Here is a 19,893-nt window from a genome sequence, read left to right as displayed (position 1 = left end):
TGTGTGGTATGATCTGAAGGCAAAGAGACATTGTGGACCATTTGCTTCAACGTGGATGGAACTGGAGGGTATTATGCTGAGTGAAATGAGTCAATCGGAGAAGGACAAACATTATATGTTCTCATTCATTTGGGGAATATGAATAATAGTGAAAGGGAATAGAAGAGAAGGGAGAAGAAATGTGTGGGAAATATCAGAAAGGGAGACAGAACATGAAGACTCCTAACTCTGGGAAACGAACTAGGGGTGGTGGAAGGGGAGGAGGGCGGGGGGTGGGGGTGAATGGGTGACGGGCACTGAGGGGGGCACTTGACGGGATGAGCACTGGGTGTTATTCTACATGTAGGCAAATTGAACACCAATAAAAAATAAATTTATTATTAAAAAAAAAGAAAAACAAAAAAAACAAAGAGACATTGTGGTCTCTTGCATGCTGAGTGCAGGACAGCGTGCCTGCGTGGGGAAACTGGGATTTCTCTTTGCCTCGCTCAGGAAGGCAAAACTTGCCGAAGCAGGGAGTGTGCCATGGACGGCAGTGCCATCTTGTGGTGCAAACGCAGCCTGCGGTGAGAATGACCCGACAGGAAGCTTGGTTGGAAACGTCAAGTTGAGAGATTGCAGTCATGTCTCCTCTCTCTCTCTCTCTCTCTCTCTCTCAAGATTTTGTTTGTCTGACAGAGACAGAGAAAGAGAGAGAACGCAAGCAGGGGAGCAACAGGTGGAGGAGAGGGAGAAGCAGGCTCTCTGCGGAGCAGGGAGCCCCATGCCGGCTTCACCCCGGGACCTCGAGTTTGGGACCTGAGCTGAAGGCAGATGCTCAACAGACTGAGCCACCCGGGTGCCTTCAGCTAGTCAAGGAACTCTTCTAGGGAAAACACTTGATAAAAATGACCTCAAAACACTCCTTTGCTTTACATTTTAATTCCTTCCATGGACTTTATTTTTTTTTTAATTTATTTTTTATTGGTGTTCAATTTGCCAACATATAGAGTAACACCCAGTGCTCGTCCCATCAAGTGACCCCTCAGTGCCCGTCACCCAGTCACCCCCACCCCCTCGCCCACCTCCCCTTCCCCCACCCCTAGTTCGTTTCCCAGAGTTAGGAGTCTCTCATGTTCTGTCTCCCTTTCTGATATTTACCACTCATTTTTTCTCCTTTCCCCTTTCCTGGACTTTAAATAAACATGTAATTTTTATCATACATCTGGCCCTATTTTAGATATTTCCCACAGCAGCTAATGGTTGCTAAGATAAAATCAACCTCCACTCACTTGCTGCCTCAATGGTAGCCTTCCCCAAATCCATTTTCCTGTTTTAATTGGAAAATATCATAATGAAAAATCTCTACTTTCAGATTTATGTTTGATAGAAAAGTGGTCTAAGAAGTGAGCATGCTCTAGGTCCAAACCTAATAGTCAATCATCCAACACTTGAGGCATTTGGAAGAGCAAGGCTGAAGGATCAGCTGACTGGCTGTCACAGAAGCAAATGGGTTTCCCACAAATGAAGGAGCACTGTGGGCCTGGAAAGGCCTAGGGATGAGGACCCTTCTGAAAGTCCAAGCATTACATAGGGAGGGAAAGAAAATACAGGGCCAACATAAAGCAAGGCAGAGAATGAAGCCTAGACTTTTATTTGTTTTAGATTTTATTTATCTGAGAGAGAGAGGGAATAAACGAGCACCGAGGGAGAGTAGGAGAAGCATACTCCCTATGAGCAGGGCTCGATCCCAAAACCCTGAGATCATCACCTTTGCTGAAGGCACATCTTAACCAATTGAGATAAATGAACTGAGTCATCCAGGTGCCCCAAAGCCTAGACTTTTAAAACATGGGTCTCCTTCTTTGAATTTTATTTAAGAAGCAAAATGTACAGCCAACCCATGATGAGTTCACCTTCACCTCTACATTTTTCAGCCACTTAATTTATAAAGAGGATTATAACATTGATATGGAAAAATGCATTTCACACAGTGTATTTGGTAGGTGAGACAAAAAGATGTTCTGATTAAATTTATTTCTGATAACATGACACCCTCAGCCAAAGAATTACTCTTATCTAAAGCCAGCATTTATAGTGAGAAGATTTAGAAAGTGAGGATGGGATCTGTTCTGGCTCTGGGAACTCTTTAAGAGTCCAGGAAAACAGCTGGACAGTTTGGTATCCTGATGATTTGACCATTTGTTAAAGGTCCTAAAGAACCTTCACTGGCATTCTAAAAGTACAATTCATGTGCATCATGATACCATTTCCCTGAAAACCTGTGACTGTCCCATGAACAATTTCTCTTCATAAAAAGTAATTTAACTTGACAACTTCCAAATAAGAACAACACAGTGTTCTATGCCACTATGAGGAGCAGTCATGAAGAAATTTGTGACAAGGAAGAGTTGTCATTTGGACATTTACAAATGAAATGCATTGCTATACAAGTTTGAGCTTTAATCAATCATTCATGCAAGCAGAAAAAAAAGCATCTCCCAATTTTCCCCAGTTTTGTTTATATTTGATGTATTATGGAATCAGGGTACCAAGATATATGTGTTTAGTCCAGCGAATTTATTGGGAAATGTGTTTAGTGATACATACTGTTTTATAGCAATTAAGAATAATATATGAAATTGGCCTAGAGATTAATATAGTTTAGCAATTCAACAATACAAATGTCCAGAGTTTGTCTTTTACAGAGTTTTAATTCCCTCAGGAGACTCAGTATCTCATCTTTCATATTTATTTGAGGAAATAAAATCCTATTTGTTTGAAGTGGCTTGGATCCAGAAAGGTCAGACAGATCCACCCCAATCCATCTATCAGTCAGCCGTTTCTCACGCAGCATCACCTTTCCCAATCTTGAGCAGAGGTCCCAAGGCTGCCTCCCCAGTATACTCAGCAGTGCTCATAGACTAAATAGCGTCTGTCTTCCATTTACATGTATTATTTCACAACTGTCTCCAGATCTAATCGAGACTAATATAAAATAATTTTAAAATATCACTGAGTTATGGTGGGTTTTTTTATGTGCAGTCTTTTAAATTAAAGCTACTAAAATACAACCTTGGTGCTTGCTCTAATATCTGAAACATGTGACTAGAAATGCCCTGGCATCTGTGTTTAGACATAAACCTTATCTATAACATGACTTCTGAAATCATTTTTAGAGGGTTCTTTTTTTTCTTCTATATATCATGATCAAGTGCAATTTTTGCTAGTGATTTTATGACAAGTGAATTACAATTACTCATGGAATTCAGTTCCTGGTCATCAAGAAGATCTTACAAGTTAGTGGGGATCATGGCAGGGCTGCATGGCTTGAATGTGGTCCCAGTCCCCAGATGACATCAGAAGCTGTATCCTGAAGCATCTTTAGAATCTAGCTGTGTTGTTTCATATATATTTATGGGTCATGGGAGGCTTTCCCTATGCTATTGAGTTCTTTGAGGAGGTTATCAGAGGATTCTTAGCTGTTTGCATGGGGTACTGGAGACAAGTCTGCACCCGTATGGAGTATTGTCTTCATCTGACACAAGATTTGGAGACAGACAAAGTTTCAATACCTCCAACTTTGATATGAAGAGGACAACCTATTTGTTTTTATTGGAATTTTAGAATTTTACAATCACTGGGTGATAGCAATGGTTAACAGCCTGAAGTATGACATAGTTGGCTTTTTTTTTTATCACTCTTAAAATTTTGGGTTATTTTATGTCAAAGTGCTTTTCCAAAGGTCTGACATGTTTTAATAGGAGAAACTTCTCAGAATGGGAGTGTCTCCCTGAGATGTGTCATGGCTGGTATAATGGTTAATTTTACACAACTTGTCTCGCTAAGGCATGTCCAGATAGCTGGCAAAACGTTATTTCTGGGTGTGTCTGTGAGGGTGTCTCCTGAAGAGATTAATATTTGAATTGGCTGACTGAGTAAAGGAGATTGCCCTCACCAATAGGATAGATATAATTCAATCCTTGGAGGGCCCAGATAGAACAAAAAGGCAAAGGAAGGAGGAATGTGTTGTCTACCCAAACTGAGACATGAGTGTCCTGCTCTCAGGCATTACTGCTCCTGCTTCTTGGTCTTCAGTCTGGCCTGGAACCACACTGCCAGCTGTCCTGGGCCTCCATCTTGCAGACAGCAGACTATGGGACTTCTTTGCCTTCATAATCACGTGACCCAATCCCTCATACTAAATCTCCTGTATCTATATAAATCACATGACCCAATCCCTCATACTAAATCTTCTCCTGTATCTATATAAATCCTATTGACTTTGTTTTTCCAGAGAACCCTAATATTGATAGAATCTCCATAAAATACCGGGAGGGTGTTGAAAACAGGGACATCTGTTTCTGAAGAGACTTGAATCCAAACTAACCAATGTATTAAAGAAAGAACAAAAGAAAGAAGAGTCAGTAAGAAGGCTTCCTGTGGGTTCCCCCGGGTGTGAGGGGTTCAGGGAGGATGTGGGTTCCTTCCTTCACTCCTGCTGGCTCTTACCTGCTTTCTTCCATCTGCTGGGCGTAGGATCTATTTGCTGTTTTTTCTCTAGCTCCTTTATGTGTAAGGTTAGCTTTTGTGTTTGAGTTCTTACCAGTTTTTGAATGGATGCTTGTATTGCAATGTATTTCTCCCTTAGGACTGCTTTTGCTGCATCCCAAAGATTTTAAAAGGTTGTATCTTCATTCTCATTAGTTTCCATGAAGCTTTTTAATTCTTCCTTAATTTCCTGGTTGACCCTTTCATCTTTTAGCAGGATGGTCCTCCACGTGTTTGAGGTCCTTCCAAACTTCTTGTTGTGATTTCGTTCTAATTGCAAGGCATTATGGTCTGAGAATATGCAGGGGACAATCCCAATCTTTTGGTATTGGTTCAGACCCAATTTCTGACCCAGTATGTGGTCTATTCTGGAGAAAGTCCCATGTGCACTTGAGAAGAATGTGTATTCAGTTTAGTTTGGATGTGAAGTTCTGTAGATATCTGTGAAATCCATCTGGTCCAGTGTATCATTTAAAGCTCTCGTTTCTTTGGAGATGTTGTGCTTCGAAGACCTATCGAGGGTAGAAAGAGCTAGATTGAAGTCACCAAGTATAAGTGTATTATTATCTAAGTCTTTCTTCACTTTGGTTATTAATTGATTTAAATATTTGGTAGCTCCCACATTCCGGGCATATATATTGAGGATTGTTAAGTCCTCTTGTTGGATAGATCCTTTAAGTATGATATAGTGTCCCTCTGCATCTCTCACTACAGTCTTCGGGGTAAATTTTAGTTTATCTGATATGAGGATGGCTACCCCTGCTTTCTTTTGAGGACCATTTGAATGGTAAATGATTCTACAACCTTTTATTTTCAGGCTGTAGGTGTCCTTCTGTCTAAAATGAGTCTCTTGTAGACAGCAAATAGATGGGTCCTGCTTTTTTATCCAGTCTGAAACCCTGCGCCTTTTGATGGGGTCATTAAGCCCGTTCACGTTCAGAGTTACTATCAAAAGATACGAGTTTAGGGTCATCATGTTATCTATTCAGTCCTTGTTTTTGTGGATTGTTCCACTGAACTTCTTCTTAAAGGGGAGTTTTAAGAGTCTCCCTTAAAATTTCTTGCAGAGCTGGTTTGGAGGTCACATATTCTTTCAGTTCCTGCCTGTCTTGGAAGCTCTTTATCTCTCCTCCATTTTGAATGAGAGCCTTGCTGGATAATGTATTCTTGGTTGCATGTTCTTCTCATTTAGGACCCTGACAATATCCTGCCAGCCCTTTCTGGCCTGCCAGGTCTCTGTGGAGAGGTCTGCTGTTACCCTAATATTCCTCCCCATAAAAGTCAGGGATTTCTGGTCTCTTGCTGCTTTAAGGATCTTCTCTTTATCTTTGGAATTTGCAAGCTTCACTATTAAATGTCGAGGTGTTGAACGGTTTTTTATCGATTTTAGGGGGGGATCTCTCTATTTCCGGGATCTGAATGCCTGTTTCCCTTCCAAGATTAGGAAAGTTTTCAGCTAGGATTTGTTCAAATACATATTCTGGCCCTCTGGCCCTTTCGGCGCCCTCGGGAACCCCAATTAAACATAGGTTTTTCTTCCTCAGGCTGTCGTTCATTTCCCTTAATCTGTCTTCATGGTCTTTTAATTGTTTCTCTTTTTTCCTCAGTTTCCCTCTTTGCCATCAACTTGTCTTCTATGTCACTCACTCGTTCTTCCACCTCATTAACCCTCATCGTTAGGACTTCTAGTTTGGATTGCATCTCATTCAATTGATTTTTAATTCTGCCTGATTGGATCTAAATTCTGCAGTCATGAAGTCTCTTGAGTTCTTTATGCTTTTTTCTAGAGCCACCAGTAGCTGTATAATAGTGCTTCTGAATTGGCTTTCTGACATTGAATTGTAATCCAGATTCTGTAACTCTGTGGGAGAGAGGACTGTTTCTTTTTTTTTTTTTTTTTCTCTTTTAAGATAGGGGTGCTTATCTTTTTTTTTTTTTTAATTAATTTTTATTGGTGTTCAATTTACCAACATACAGAAAAACACCCAGTGCTCATCCCATCAAGTGTCCACCTCAGTGCCCGTCACCCATTCCCCTCCAACACCCGCCCTCCTCCCCTTCCACCACCCCTAGTTTGTTTCCCCAAGTTAGGAGTCTTTATGTTCTGTCTCCCTTCCTGATATTTCCCAACATTTCTTTTCCCTTCCTTTATATTCCCTTTCACTATTATTCATATTCCCCAAATGAATGAGAACATACACTGTTTGTCCTTCTCCGATTGACTTATTTCACTCAGCATAATACCCTCCAGTTCCATCCACGTTGAAGCAAATGGTGGGTATTTGTCGTTTCTAATGGCTGAGTAATATTCCATTGTATACATAAACCACATCTTCTTTATCCATTCATCTTTCGATGGACACCGAGGCTCCTTCCACAGTTTGGCTATTGTGGCCATTGCTGATAGAAACATCGGGGTGCAGGTGTCCCGACGTTTCACTGCTTCTGAATCTTTGGGGTAAATCCCCAACAGTGCAATTGCTGGGTCGTAGGGCAGGTCTATTTTTAACTCTTTGAGGAACCTCCACACAATTTTCCAGAGTGGCTGCACCAGTTCACATTCCCACCAACAGTGTAAGAGGGTTCCCTTTTCTCCGCATCCTCTCCAACATTTGTTGTTTCCTGCCTTGTTAATTTTCCCCATTCTCACTGGTGTGAGGTGGTATCTCATTGTGGTTTTGATTTGTATTTCCCTGATGGCAAGTGATGCAGAGCATTTTCTCATGTGCTTGTTGGCCATGTCCATGTCTTCCTCTGTGAGATTTCTCTTCATGTCTTTTGCCCATTTCATGATTGGATTGTTTGTTTCTTTGGTGTTGAGTTTAATAAGTTCTTTATAGATTTTGGAAACTAGCCCTTTATCTGATATGTCATTTGCAAATATCTTCTCCCATTCTGTAGGTTGTCTTTTAGTTTTGTTGACTGTATCCTTTGCTGTGCAAAAGCTTCTTATCTTGATGAAGTCCCAATAGTTCATTTTTGCTTTTGTTTCTTTTGCCTTTGTGGATGTATCTTTCAAGAAGTTACTGTGGCCAAGTTCAAAAAGAGAGGACTGTTTCTGATTCTTTCTTTTGAGGTGAGGTTTTCCTTCTAGGCATTTTGCTCAGTGCAGAGTGGCCAAAAACAAGTTGTATTGGGAAAAGGAGAAAAAGAGAGGAGAGAAAGAAGGAAAGAAAAGAGAAAAAGAAAACGGAAAAAAGGAAGAAAAAAAGAAAAAAAAGAGAAAAAAAAGAAAGGGAAAAAAAGGGTGGGGGAAGCAAACAGAAATCCAAAAGAAAAAAAAAAACCCACTGGGGAGTATCTTCTGTTTCTGTATACTTTAAGTCCCTTGACTTCCCCTGGAACTTGTCCTTCTAGCTGGTCTTCTGGGGGAGGGGCCTGCTGTGCTGATTTTCAGGTGTTAGCACTTGGGGGATCTGCTCTGCTCCCTGCCTGGTGCAGGGCTCAGTGGGGTTGTTTACCCCGTGAGGCCCCAGGAGGAACAACCGCAGTGGCGGCGGCCAGCTCTGGAGCCCTGGAGTCAGCTCCCGCAGTAACTCTGGAGCTCTCCGTCTGCAGGGCCTGGATGCTCCAGGGGCGGGCGCTGATCTGCTCAGCTCGGGGCAGGAGCGTCCTTGCTGTCCTGTACCCTCCTGGCCTTTGCCTGTCCCAGGGGGAGGCCAGATCCTGGGCTGTGTCCCCGGCGCCCTGCGTTCCCGGGCCTGCGCTGTTGGATTCCCACTCCCGGCCGTGTAGCCCCCTCCGCGGAGCTGCCGCCCGAGCCCCTCCGAGCTGCTCCGGGTCCCGCCGAGCGTGCTGCAGCCCTTAGGGAGCTCGGCGCACTCTCCCCAGGGCGCGGGTGTCTGTTACTGTCCCAGGGAGCCTGAGGGCATCCCCGCCCTACTGGGTCCTGCTCTAACTCCCTGTGAGCCCCTTTCCGCCCGGGAAGGTTGGTGCAGCTCCTGCTTCTCCGGGACGGGGCTCTCCTGTCCTGGGGACACTCGCCCCGGCCTTAGCCCGGCTCCTCGTGGGGCCCCTCCCCCTTGGAGGCCTTTTGTTTCTTTATTTATTTTTTCCCGTCTTCCTACCTGATAGAAGCGCGAACTCTTCTCACTGTAGCGTTCCAGCTGTTCTCTCTTTAAATCTCAGACCGAATCCGTAGATTTTCAGGATGATTTGAAGGTTATCTAGGTAATTTGGTGGGGACAGGTGATTTGGGGACCCTACTCTTCTGCCATCTTGTCCCTCCTCCCCCCTTCTTTCTTCCAGAGAAGCAGTTTTTTGCAGACACCCTGACCCACTTTCTGTCCACTTCATTTGGGTATCAAGTTATTTCCTTAGTGCCAGTTTTGGAGGCAGGGGCGGGCAGTATATTCTAATATACTGTGCTACTTTCAAATACTGAAGCATTGTTATTTTTGTTAGTGTAAAACCACCTTTTCAGTATTTACTCTGAAACATTTCTTATTTAGGGTTATAAACCCCATTAGAATTTTATATCCAACAGGGATTCACCCATTTAGAAAATGTTCTGACTACATTATTCTCTTTTTATAGTACTTCTGAGTTCCATTGTTAAGCTTTTAACTCCTAGTTCTCAGCTTACAGGTGAAATCCATTGTTCTCTCTCTTTCATTTTCCTTAGCAGCCCAGTTGAACTGCAGTCTCCTTGGGAGAGGCTCTTTAGCTCTGCCTCCTATAGATATTGTGGTGGTGTGGAGAGGTGCATGTTGGAGGTCAGAACAGAAGGTGCCACAGTGTGCAAGAGGCTGTGGGTTCCAGGAGAAGAGTTCTAGTAACATAATGGGAAGGCTGGACCATTGAGATCAGATGGGCAAGAATTGTTTCTCTGGTCAACTTAGAGATAAAGAATTGAGAGGAGTAGCAATTCATCTAAACCCATGTGCTGTGTGTTAGGTAGAGGACAGGAGCCCACATCTTATTGACATCCCTATTTGCCTTCCAGAGAGAGCATCAGTAATGTGACATGGAAAAATGGTGCCAGGGGAGAGTTTTGCACTCCCTGAATTATATCCCACCTAGTACTGGGGTGGAGTAAGGTCATTAAAGCAGCTGGGGAAGAAAACATTTTGGTTTATGAGGATGACAGAACTGGAGGTGAGTAGTTATGAAGCTCTGAAATTTTAGCTGCTTTTTGGAAAAGATGTCGGCAGAGGGTCCATGTGCAGTTGCAATGAAACGTCCCAAGCAGGGCTCACCAGTGGAGCAGAAACCATTTAATTAGCTTATGAAGGATCTCTGAGCTTTACCAGTTGGGCAGGAGCTGTTATTGGGTCACCATGTGGGCTGGCAGGCCCTGGTGTTTACAGATTTGATGACTTCCCTTTAATTACAGTGGTGAGTGATTACTTTAAACACCAGATACTTTGCATTGCATTTCTTCCAGCTTCCTGGCCAGTGACTGTGACCTGGTCCTTGGTTTGTACTTCCTGTTACTGACTGTGACATCATAGCACATATACATATAATATTATATATATAATATATTATATAATATATATATTACTCTTACCATAATAATATAAAATAAAATATAAAATATATTATATATAATACATATTTTACATATAAATGTATACACAATTACATATCTTTATGTATACTTTTTTATAAATAATTATGTATTAATTATAATTATTTTAATGTAATTATATACTAATTATTTAACTTATACATACATGCAGAGATGTCTAAAAATGATTAACTGTATTAAACTTCTTTTTGTCTCTGATAAGCCATTTCTTTGCATGTTTTTGGTCCTTGCTACACAAAATGGGGCCAGTGGATAGCATCATCAGCATAATGTAGTATTTGGAAAAAAGTAGAATCTCAGGCCCTACACTAGGCCCTGAGTCATAATCTGCATTTCCACAAAACTTCCAGGTGTTTTGTGTTCAAATAAGGACCAACATCCCTGGAGCAGAAACAGTATAGCAAGTACTATTCTAAGGGCTTTATGGGATCAATGTGCTTACTCCTCACTGCATCCTGATGAAGGATAAATGAAATGCTGAGAAACAGGGACCCATAGGGGATACCATATGGGGCTCTGCCCCACTCCCATCTGCCTCCACAGCATGGACCTCTACCCCATACTCCAGGCCTGGCTCCTTTGTGCACCAACACTAGACTCATGAAAGATCCAATAGTCCTTGAAATGCTATTTGTGGGAACTGTTTAGTTCAGTAAGCTGTGAAATTACTTATACATGGACCTGTTACTATTGTAATTCTTACCAGTATATTATGATGATGATAATAATGAGGATGGTGATGATGATGATGATGATGATGATGGTGATGGGGTGGTGATGGTGATGGTAATGATATTTACCCCAAACTTTAGTTTTTCGGATCTTTGAAGAGTGGAACTTTGTGATTATAGCAGTGCCCTACTCTTAGAAATGCTACAAGCTCTCACTTAGATTTGGTCTTATTTCTTATCTATTTGGTAGAGAAGTGATTTCTCCAACTCTTAGATGTAGTGCTCTTTCTCAAAGTTTCTAGGATGGGTAGCATCAAAACTAAAGGCCCTTTCCTTGTTTTCTTCTTTGCAGTATAACCTGGAAATAGCCAAGACCCATTCAAAAAAATGGGATCATAACTTCAGAAAGAACTAAAAAAATTGTTTTCCTCTCCTTAAACTCAAGTTCATGTATTCTCCCTTCTTCAAAGAGCAGTAGGAGTATCACTATGTTCCGGTCAGGGATGATTGGAGAAGTTCATTTCCCCCATTAAAGGCATTACATTTATATCCTACCCCTCAAGCCAATTCCCTGTATTGGATATATAGAATCTTTTGTTTCTGAAGCTATTGGTAACACATATCTTAGTACTGGGGTAGAAAGTGCAAGGATTATAGAATTTTCTCTGTTCTTCAAGCTGTGGGTGTGGTTCATTTATCATTGTGAAATCAATTTTGTCCTCAACAGCATTAAAAAAGGAAGAAACAGAGCAGACTAGAAAATACCAAAGTACATCATGTATTCATTTGCTAGGATTGCCATAACAAAATACCACAGAGTGAGTGGGTGGCTTACCAACAGAAATTTATAATCTTATAGTTTTGGATTAGAAGTCTGGGATCAAGGTATTGATCTGGATCAAGACAGGGTTTTCCATGAAACTCTGCCTTTAAGTATTCATGGGTATGTTTGTGTTCACATTGGTTTCAGAGTTAAAGTATATTTCCTATTGTGTAGGTAAAGTAAAACATGTTGGAATACATGTTGGAAAAACAGGCTTGCTGATTTGCTGATAGGAAGCCCTGCCTTACCCTTTCTTCTTGGGATGGAGCAGAGATTCAAGGATCCAGAAGACTATGAGGAAGGGCATGAATGCATTATGAGATGGATTCATCTTGAACTTCTTATACTCCTTCATATGACTATTGTTTGCTTTTGGTTTTTAGTAATATCCAGCTTGTTGGCAGCTTCCTTGAGGTTGTAGGACTGAGGTTCCATTTCCTTGCGAGTTTTCAGCCTGGGACACCCTTAACTCCTACAAACTGCTTGTGGGTCCTTGTCACATGCCCCCTACATCTCAGCAACCCAGAACCTCTTCTCATAAACCCTCCACTATGATTTCCCCTTCTGTGACTAGTTGTAGAAAAATCTTTGCTTTTGAGAAAGCATGTGACTAGTTGAGGCCTATCTGGGCAGTCTCCCTATTGATGAACTCAGACTCAACTAATTAGTAACCTTAATTATATGTGCATAATCCCATTTGCCATGTGAAGTAACATAACCATGTGTTATTTCCTCATGTTCACTGTCCTGGGGATTATGATGAGAAGTTCTGGAGTCATTTTAGATTCTCCAGCATAGGCCCAGATCCTGTAAGGTTATTAGTAAACTATTATTAGTAAACTTGATCAGGAGAGTTGTAAACCATTGTGTCCAGGGGAGAGGATCATATAGAAGTCTTTATCATTTTTTTTCCTTTGTTCCATTTGTCTCTAACTTGGCGAACGTATTTCTGTGGCTCTTTTCCTTCTTCCTTTTTGAGTGATGCTCTAAACCTCATTTCATGAACTTTGAACCAGTTTTGCTATCCTGCTGGACCCGTCACTGTAGGGTAGAGAAAGCTTTGACATATGTCTGTTCTATATTTGTATGGAGTCATGGGTTTTGCTTTTTGACAAAGGCAATTCAGTTTTCTGGGAGGCCTGGCCTTGTAGTTTCTGAGACTTTCAATTTTCTTTTTTCTTTTTTCTTTCTTTTTTTTTTTTTTTTTTTTTTTTGCCATAAACCTTTTACTGACTGAGTTCACCCATAGCTCTGCCTTTGAATGAGAAGATATAAAAATTCAACTTGTGCATGGCTTTCTATCATTAAAAGTTTGCACAGTGCCTGGAATCTTAAAAAGGGACTTTTATGGAAAGCATTCTGCCATGTGAGAGATATTTTACAGAGACAATGATGGAAAAGTTGAGCAAAGGGAAAAATGAACTGACACACGTCACACAACAGTGACTTGAGCATCTTTCCCTCTGGGCAATGCTGATGAACAGAGACGGCAGGGCTGGGCCAAGTTCTGGACTGACTGATTATGGAACTGACCACAGGCAAGTGCCAGACCTCTCTAAGGCAGAGCTTTCTTTACTTGAAAGGCCAGGAGAATACCACTTGCTGCCCCACCAGGCTAAGTGTAAGAATTAGTTGGCATGCAGCCCCATCTCAGGTCCAAAGCAGACCCTGTGAGGTAGCAGGTAAGTCAATCTTGCTTTGTGATATAGTGACCTAACAACATCCTCAGCCAACCCCTTGCCTTTGGCCTTTGTCACCAACTAGGCCAGTGATTCAGAGTGCCCAGACTGATTGTGGAGTTTCCATTGTCCTTTGAGACCCATCTCCCCCTGACCCTGCTGTGAGTGTCTACCCTGGAATTGCCCTGGTATTTCAGCTCTGCCTGAAATTCAGGTGGAATCTATAGTTCAGATCACCAATTCTGATGTGGTAGAGCACCATCAAGCAATTCTGTGACAGTAGCTGTCTGTCCTACAGTTTAACCCAGTTTTGACCCTATCTACCTGGAGATAGCATCAGATCTCACATGTTAAAGGCTCAGTTTCATAAGACTGCCCTTACCTTAGATGCCAATCGCAAGTCCAGATTGTCATTTGTGCTTCTGATTGATCCACTATAAATCAGAGGTTCCCATGACCCCCTCCTTGGGTTTGATTAGTTTGTTGGAGTGGCTCACAGATCTTAGAGAAACATTTTACTCACAAGATTATTGTTCATTATAAAATGATATAACTCAGGAAAAGAAAGATGGAAGGAATTCATAATGCAAAGTATGGGGAAGGGGCCCAGAACTTCCATGCCCTTTCTGGGAGCAGCACTCTCCTAGGACCTCCACATGTTCACCAACCCAGAAGATCCCTAACACCATCCTTTTGGGTTTTTATGGATGCTTTATTACATATGCACAACTGATTAAATTACTGACAATTGGCTATTAATTATTAAATTAATAATGTCTGTCTCTCTCCCTTACCCTGAAGTTGGGAGGGTAGGACTTAAAGTTCTAACCTCCTAATCACATGGTTGGTTCCTCTGGTGACTAACCCTGAACCTTAGGGGACCTAGGGGCTTTAAACATAACAAAATACATCTTTATGGTGCTTAACCCTTGGAAATTCCAAGGGAGAATTGTTCTAGGAACAGGACAAAGACCACTCATATATTTATTATCGTAAATGATAATATCACACTTATCTTCTAGGAACTTCCGCAAGCCACTGGAGACTCTGGAGCCACTGGAGGCATGGACCATATACAGAGAGAGGGAAATTCACTCCTTTCTCATTTGACAGAACCAACCTTCTGTGTTCTCATCCTCGGGATGTTTCTTTCCCTCACCATGTAGCCATGAACACAGGCTATGTATAGGAATTAATTGGAAGCAGAACTGGTGAAGGTTATATGGAAGAGAATCTTGGATGCCAAGACGAAGTGGTTAGATGTTGTCTTGTGCCCACAGGGGATCTATAGATGACCCTTTAGGGGCAGGGACCTTGGCAATGCATAGGAAGAAGCCAATTTGAGAGACTGGGCAAAAACTGTACAAAAATTCTTGACAATTGGTTATTAATTTAATCTGTGTCTCTCTCCCCTGAGGTTGGGAAAGTGGACTAAAAGTTTCAGAAACTGTCTACACATCAATGAGGCTCAAATAGAAATCTTTAGCTTACCTTTCTCTCCTGGTTCATGCCAAAAATTTCTATGATCAATTAGACACCACACTCACACCTCAAATGGGATATGCTCCCAAAGGAACTTACTATCTTTCTCCATTAAACCCACCTTTCCCTCAGTATGATTCTCTTCTATTTTCACTTCCAATTGGCCACAAACTCCTCTGGATGCTGCTGCTACCCACTCATGCTCTGACCTGACCCAGAGCTCTGAGGATGGCTGCCACAGACCTCTGCCAAAGCTCTCTGTCCAGTCTCAGGCAAATCACCTTGTCATTTCTTGCAGGATATACTGGAATGGTTCTCTTTTGCCTAGAATAGTAATCCTCAACTAGGGGTGATTTCTCCCCCTCTCCTTCCCAAGGTGATACTTGGTAGTGCCTAGAGACATTTTGGGTTGAATCATTGCTATAAGCATCTTGTGGGGGGAAACCCAGAGAACCTACAATGAATAGGATGGTCCCAACAACAATCATCCAGCCCCGAATAGCAGCAGCACCAAGGTTAGGCATTTCTGACCTAGAATAAAGCCCACATAGTGCTGCCCAACACCCTTGCCCTCTATGGAATGGCTCACAACTTTTCCTTGGTATTGCCTTTTATGTCAGTAACATGGATTTCCTTGTAGCCCCTGCAAGTAGGTGCCTGTTGGGTCTTTTCTCATGCCACTGGGCAGTAGTCTCTTCTGCTTGTGTTGTCTTTTCCTTTCCCTCTTTCACGTGTTTCCTTTGCCTTTTTGCATGAATAACTGCCTCCTACAGTCTTTGAGACTCATTTTTGGCCATACTCTTGCATGAAATGTTCTCTGGCACCCATGCTGGGCTCAGGATCCCCCTCTGTGCTATATACCTGTCTTCCAACTAAACTGTGAGATTCTTTGTGATGGGATTATGCCTTTTCCAAACCTAGTTGTGTCTCTTACACCAGGCATACAATAGGCATTCAAAATATTGATTAGATTTGTTGATTTCAGTTCAATGATGATTGAGTGAATAAATGAATGAATAAAGTGAATTAAACTCCATTTATGTCCAAGACATTTTATATTTTGTGAGACTGATGTCCTAGCAGTGGACATCTTACATTAAATAAGTAGACAATAGTTATTTAAATTGGAAATGAGTACTTTATTATGAAAATATATGATTATGGTCAAGATGTGGGACATTTTGCTAAATACTAACAAACTTTATTAAATTGCCAAGCACCTGGAAACTGTCAGAAGGAAGAAAGTACATATGAAATGAAATGTGACCAATTTGGAAATGTCAAATGATTATTATATATTATTAGAAATCATTATTGCTCTTTGAGAAACTATTACACCTCAGGATACTTTACTTCCTGGGTGCAGGCTTAGATCTGCCAACAGCCAGCTGGTGGTCCTACACAAAGCCCTTCATCCTTCTATTCTTCAGTGCTCTCAAAGTAAGGTCTTCAAAATGATGTTGTTTTGGAATATAGGTGAAGTTTGGTGGGTGAGGTCCGGAGCCAATGACCAAGAAAGAATTCTTGAGACGTCTTTGGTGCAAAATGGTGGTTTTATTAAAGCATAGGGAACAGCACCCTTAGGCAGAAAGAGCTACTGCTCCCAGGTTGTGAGGGGTGACTGATTATTTACTTGGGACTTGGGGGAAGTAAGGAGAAAGGATGTTTCAAAAGGATTTCTCCTTACTTCCCCCAAGTCCCAAGTAAATGTTAGATGTTAAAGATGTTAAAGACTCACGGTACCAGACACCTTGCCATTGTCAAGTTGTTTTTCCCTTTAGCAAGGCATTAACATTAAGGCAGTTGGAAGCTTCCTGGAGGACTGTCACACACATCACACCCAGGAGTAGTGGGGAGAGGTTTGTGGGGTGGTATCATCTTGTACTCTGTCCTCAGCTTACCTTCTGCTCCCTCATCAATAATATTGAGGGCTCCCACTGTTTTTTATTTTATTAAATCACAAATTTAATAAAATAAAATGTCCTTATAAAGGACATTGCTTTTTATACATAAGTCTGTTTGTGAAAGGGGCTTTCATGTGTTTACCCATTGCTATTATCTGTAGAGAGACACAGCAAGGGTATTCAATTTAATCAAGTGACACAGGCAAAATTGAGTGGGTGTAAGTGGCATACCATAGATAGAGAAAATTAAGTTCTGTTACTTTGTTGGGATTACCAAGGAGGGAATGCATAATTCAAGCAACCAGAAAAAATCTGTCTTACAAATGAAGAAACCAGTGATGTCTCCATACATGACTGGCTGGAATGAATGCACAAATGAAGAAAGTTAGACAAACTTCTAATCAATTTTGAGATACTCAGTGGCAGCAGCTTGTTTCCATTTTACCTTTTGGAACAAAGTTGGCTTGCCTGGAGAGAGCAGCAGTGAGCAGGGGCTTCTGGACTCCATGTCTGGGTGGAACATGATTACATATTACCTTCCAATGTCTGCTGTATAGAAGACTTAGTAGTGTGAGATGCTCAGTGAAAAATAAAATTCTGGGGTTGAATAAATTTGAGAAATGCTGAAATGTGAGAAATGTAGCATGCTCTATTTTTCTCTCAAAATTCCCAATGTTTGTTAACATGTTAAAGACAGAATTCCTGAAGCAAAGGGACCCTACTAAGGTATCTACAAAGCAGTTTATATAAATCAGTTTCAAAAACCCCTTTGTCAAATTCTACCCAAAGTCTGTTAACTCTTTGTTACTCCAAGTAAGGTTATAAGCATAAAATGGAGGATATAGATTTAGAAATTTTTCAGAAACCTGATGCCCAACAACCATATTATCAGGAAATTGTCTCAGTGCATAGGTATGAATCCGTTCAGGAATTGGGGATGAGATGCTTGCAGTGTGAGCTGCAGACTAGCCATGTGTATAGGGACCACATTACAGTGTGCAGACTTTAAGGGTGATTTTTCAACTACAGTGCATACTTACACATCTGAGAAAATGAAGGCATTTCATCCACAACATCTTTTTTTACAGTTATTATAATTTATTTTTTAAGAAATAGAAAACCCTTTAATTAAATGTTTCACATTTGCAGTTTATTAGCTAATCAACATCAACATGCAAAAATAAGTGCTAAATTCAAGCCTTTATGGTATGATTTTGTGTAATCCTCAATGATTCATTTGATTTGAAAGGTCATCGGTGGTTACTTCAACTGAACTACTACTTTCCATAAGGAGTGGCAATAGATCTGCCACTTGTGGAGACATCAGAAAGGCCTCTGCAGAACTTGATCCAGTGAATTTCCACATGAATACATTCTCAAGCAGGAATAAGGTCACCTGAATGACATGCCCTTGAAACTAGCATGCCCTGAGCCAGCCCTGTGGGCAGGGTTCTGCAAGGTTCTGCAGGCCATAGCTCTGCAGGGCACCTCCACCACTCCAGGCTAGTCAGGTTGTGGTTGCCACCCCTCCTGGTTCCTCCGTGGTGGGAGGGAGGGACCATAGGAGGGAGAACAATAGGGTCAGTGGTGTGGGAAATGACCAACTCCTGTTTCCAAAGCAGCTGAAGCTCCCAGGGCATGATAATCTCTCTGAAAGGGCAGGCGTCAAGTACTTCAGGGGCACTTTGGAATCCTACCAGTGGAAACACTGTCCCCAAGCACAGATGTACCCCATCTGACTCTTCTCCTAGGAGTACCTGTTGTCCTTCACTGATCTTTAATCACCAGAAACAGAAATGCAGACAGGAGGGGGGTGCCAGGCCTGGGGTGTTCTGGGCGGCTCTGCCCACATGATGCAGAATGCCTACATATTCTCAGATTGTGAGAAGTGGAGACTTCTTTGGTTCTTGGACAAATGACTTTGTCCTCTTGACAGATGGCAGAGAGTTGTAGATATAGACTTAGCTATGGCCATTGGACAGCCTCGAGAGGGGCTGATTGTTCTCCATCATCGAGTTCCCTGAAATCTTACCGAGTAGGCAAGAATTGGTGCAGTGGGCCATGGGCAGGGGCTGCACTGATCATTCAGAAAGTGGCTGCACACAGATCAATTAGGGCTCTTGGAGAGCGGTCCTCCATGGAGAACTGTGGTATCTTTATCACTGAGAGTTTGGCCTTCAGAGTGAGGGTGAACACAGAGTTATTCCTCAGCTGGTGCAGCTAGTAGTTGTACTGGTATGGCTGGCTCAGTATCTGCCACTGGGCTGGGTCTAGTAGATCCCTGTACAGCCAGATGTGCATGTCTGGTGGGAAGGTGAGCATATCCATGACCTGGTGGACCTTGGCCAGCTAGCTCCCTTCAGCCTGACCAAAGCACTCTCTCACATGTCTCATGGAATCCAGTCTCTTGTTTTGCAGGGTGAGTACAATGAACTCCTGAATCCTTAGGATGAACTCCGGGGTAGCTCTCCATGCCACTTTTGTATGCCAGCTTTGCCACAGTCTTGTAGTAGCTGCAGTGCAAGAGGCACTCCACCATCATGCAGTCCATGTGCTTCCTCTTCCACAGGCTGGCTGCTGTGGGCTGGTCACTGCTATTTTTTGAGTTGCTCAATCCTGTGCTTGCACTTGGTGCTCTCATCCTCCATCTGGATGGACTGCGCCATTCAGAAGGCTGACTCTGGAGTCCTTGTCTGGACAGCTGCTCAGGGTCAGCTCAGCTACCACCGTAGTGATGTAGCTTGTCTCTTGGTGGATGTTTTTTTGAGCAGTGTTTCATAGTGCACCCTGAGGATCAGGTCTGCCTGCATCATCAGGTTCATGGAAAGCTGAGTAGCTGACTCCTATACTGCCATCTTGAATCCATAAAACATTAGCCACAATCATTGTAATTTAAAATCAAACCAGTGTCAATGTAACTAAGTGAAATTTGTATTATTTATTTTTAATCCTAATTTGCTGACAGTGGAACAAGTTTTATTAGATTATTTTTTAACCAAGAAAATATATTAGTAAACCAAGTGGTGAGGATGGAAGTGGTCTGAGACAATGAAAACCAAATGAGTCTGTTTTCATATTACTTAGAAGCACTATTTCTTATATACTGAATTTGTGTTTTTTTAAAGTGTTTTTTAAATCAAGCTGAAATTCACCTAATATAAAAGTAGCCATTTTAAAGGGTACAATTCACTTCATGATGTTGTACAACATGAATTTGCTCTTTTGGCAGTAGTTGGAGGTGAGAGAGCAAAACCACCGATATGTTATTTGC

General features: G+C 41.9%; 1 pseudogene; it reads right to left on the bottom strand.

Moving 5' to 3' along the window:
* Positions 1-18,486: 18,486 nt before the first annotated feature.
* Positions 18,487-19,477, bottom strand: LOC121488829 (annotated as a pseudogene).
* Positions 19,478-19,893: the final 416 nt, after the last annotated feature.

This window comes from Vulpes lagopus, chromosome 4, assembly GCF_018345385.1.
Source record: "Vulpes lagopus strain Blue_001 chromosome 4, ASM1834538v1, whole genome shotgun sequence".
NCBI lineage: Eukaryota > Metazoa > Chordata > Mammalia > Carnivora > Canidae > Vulpes > Vulpes lagopus.
Note: the sequence above shows the minus strand (reverse complement) of the source record. Positions and strands in the feature narration are given on the sequence as shown.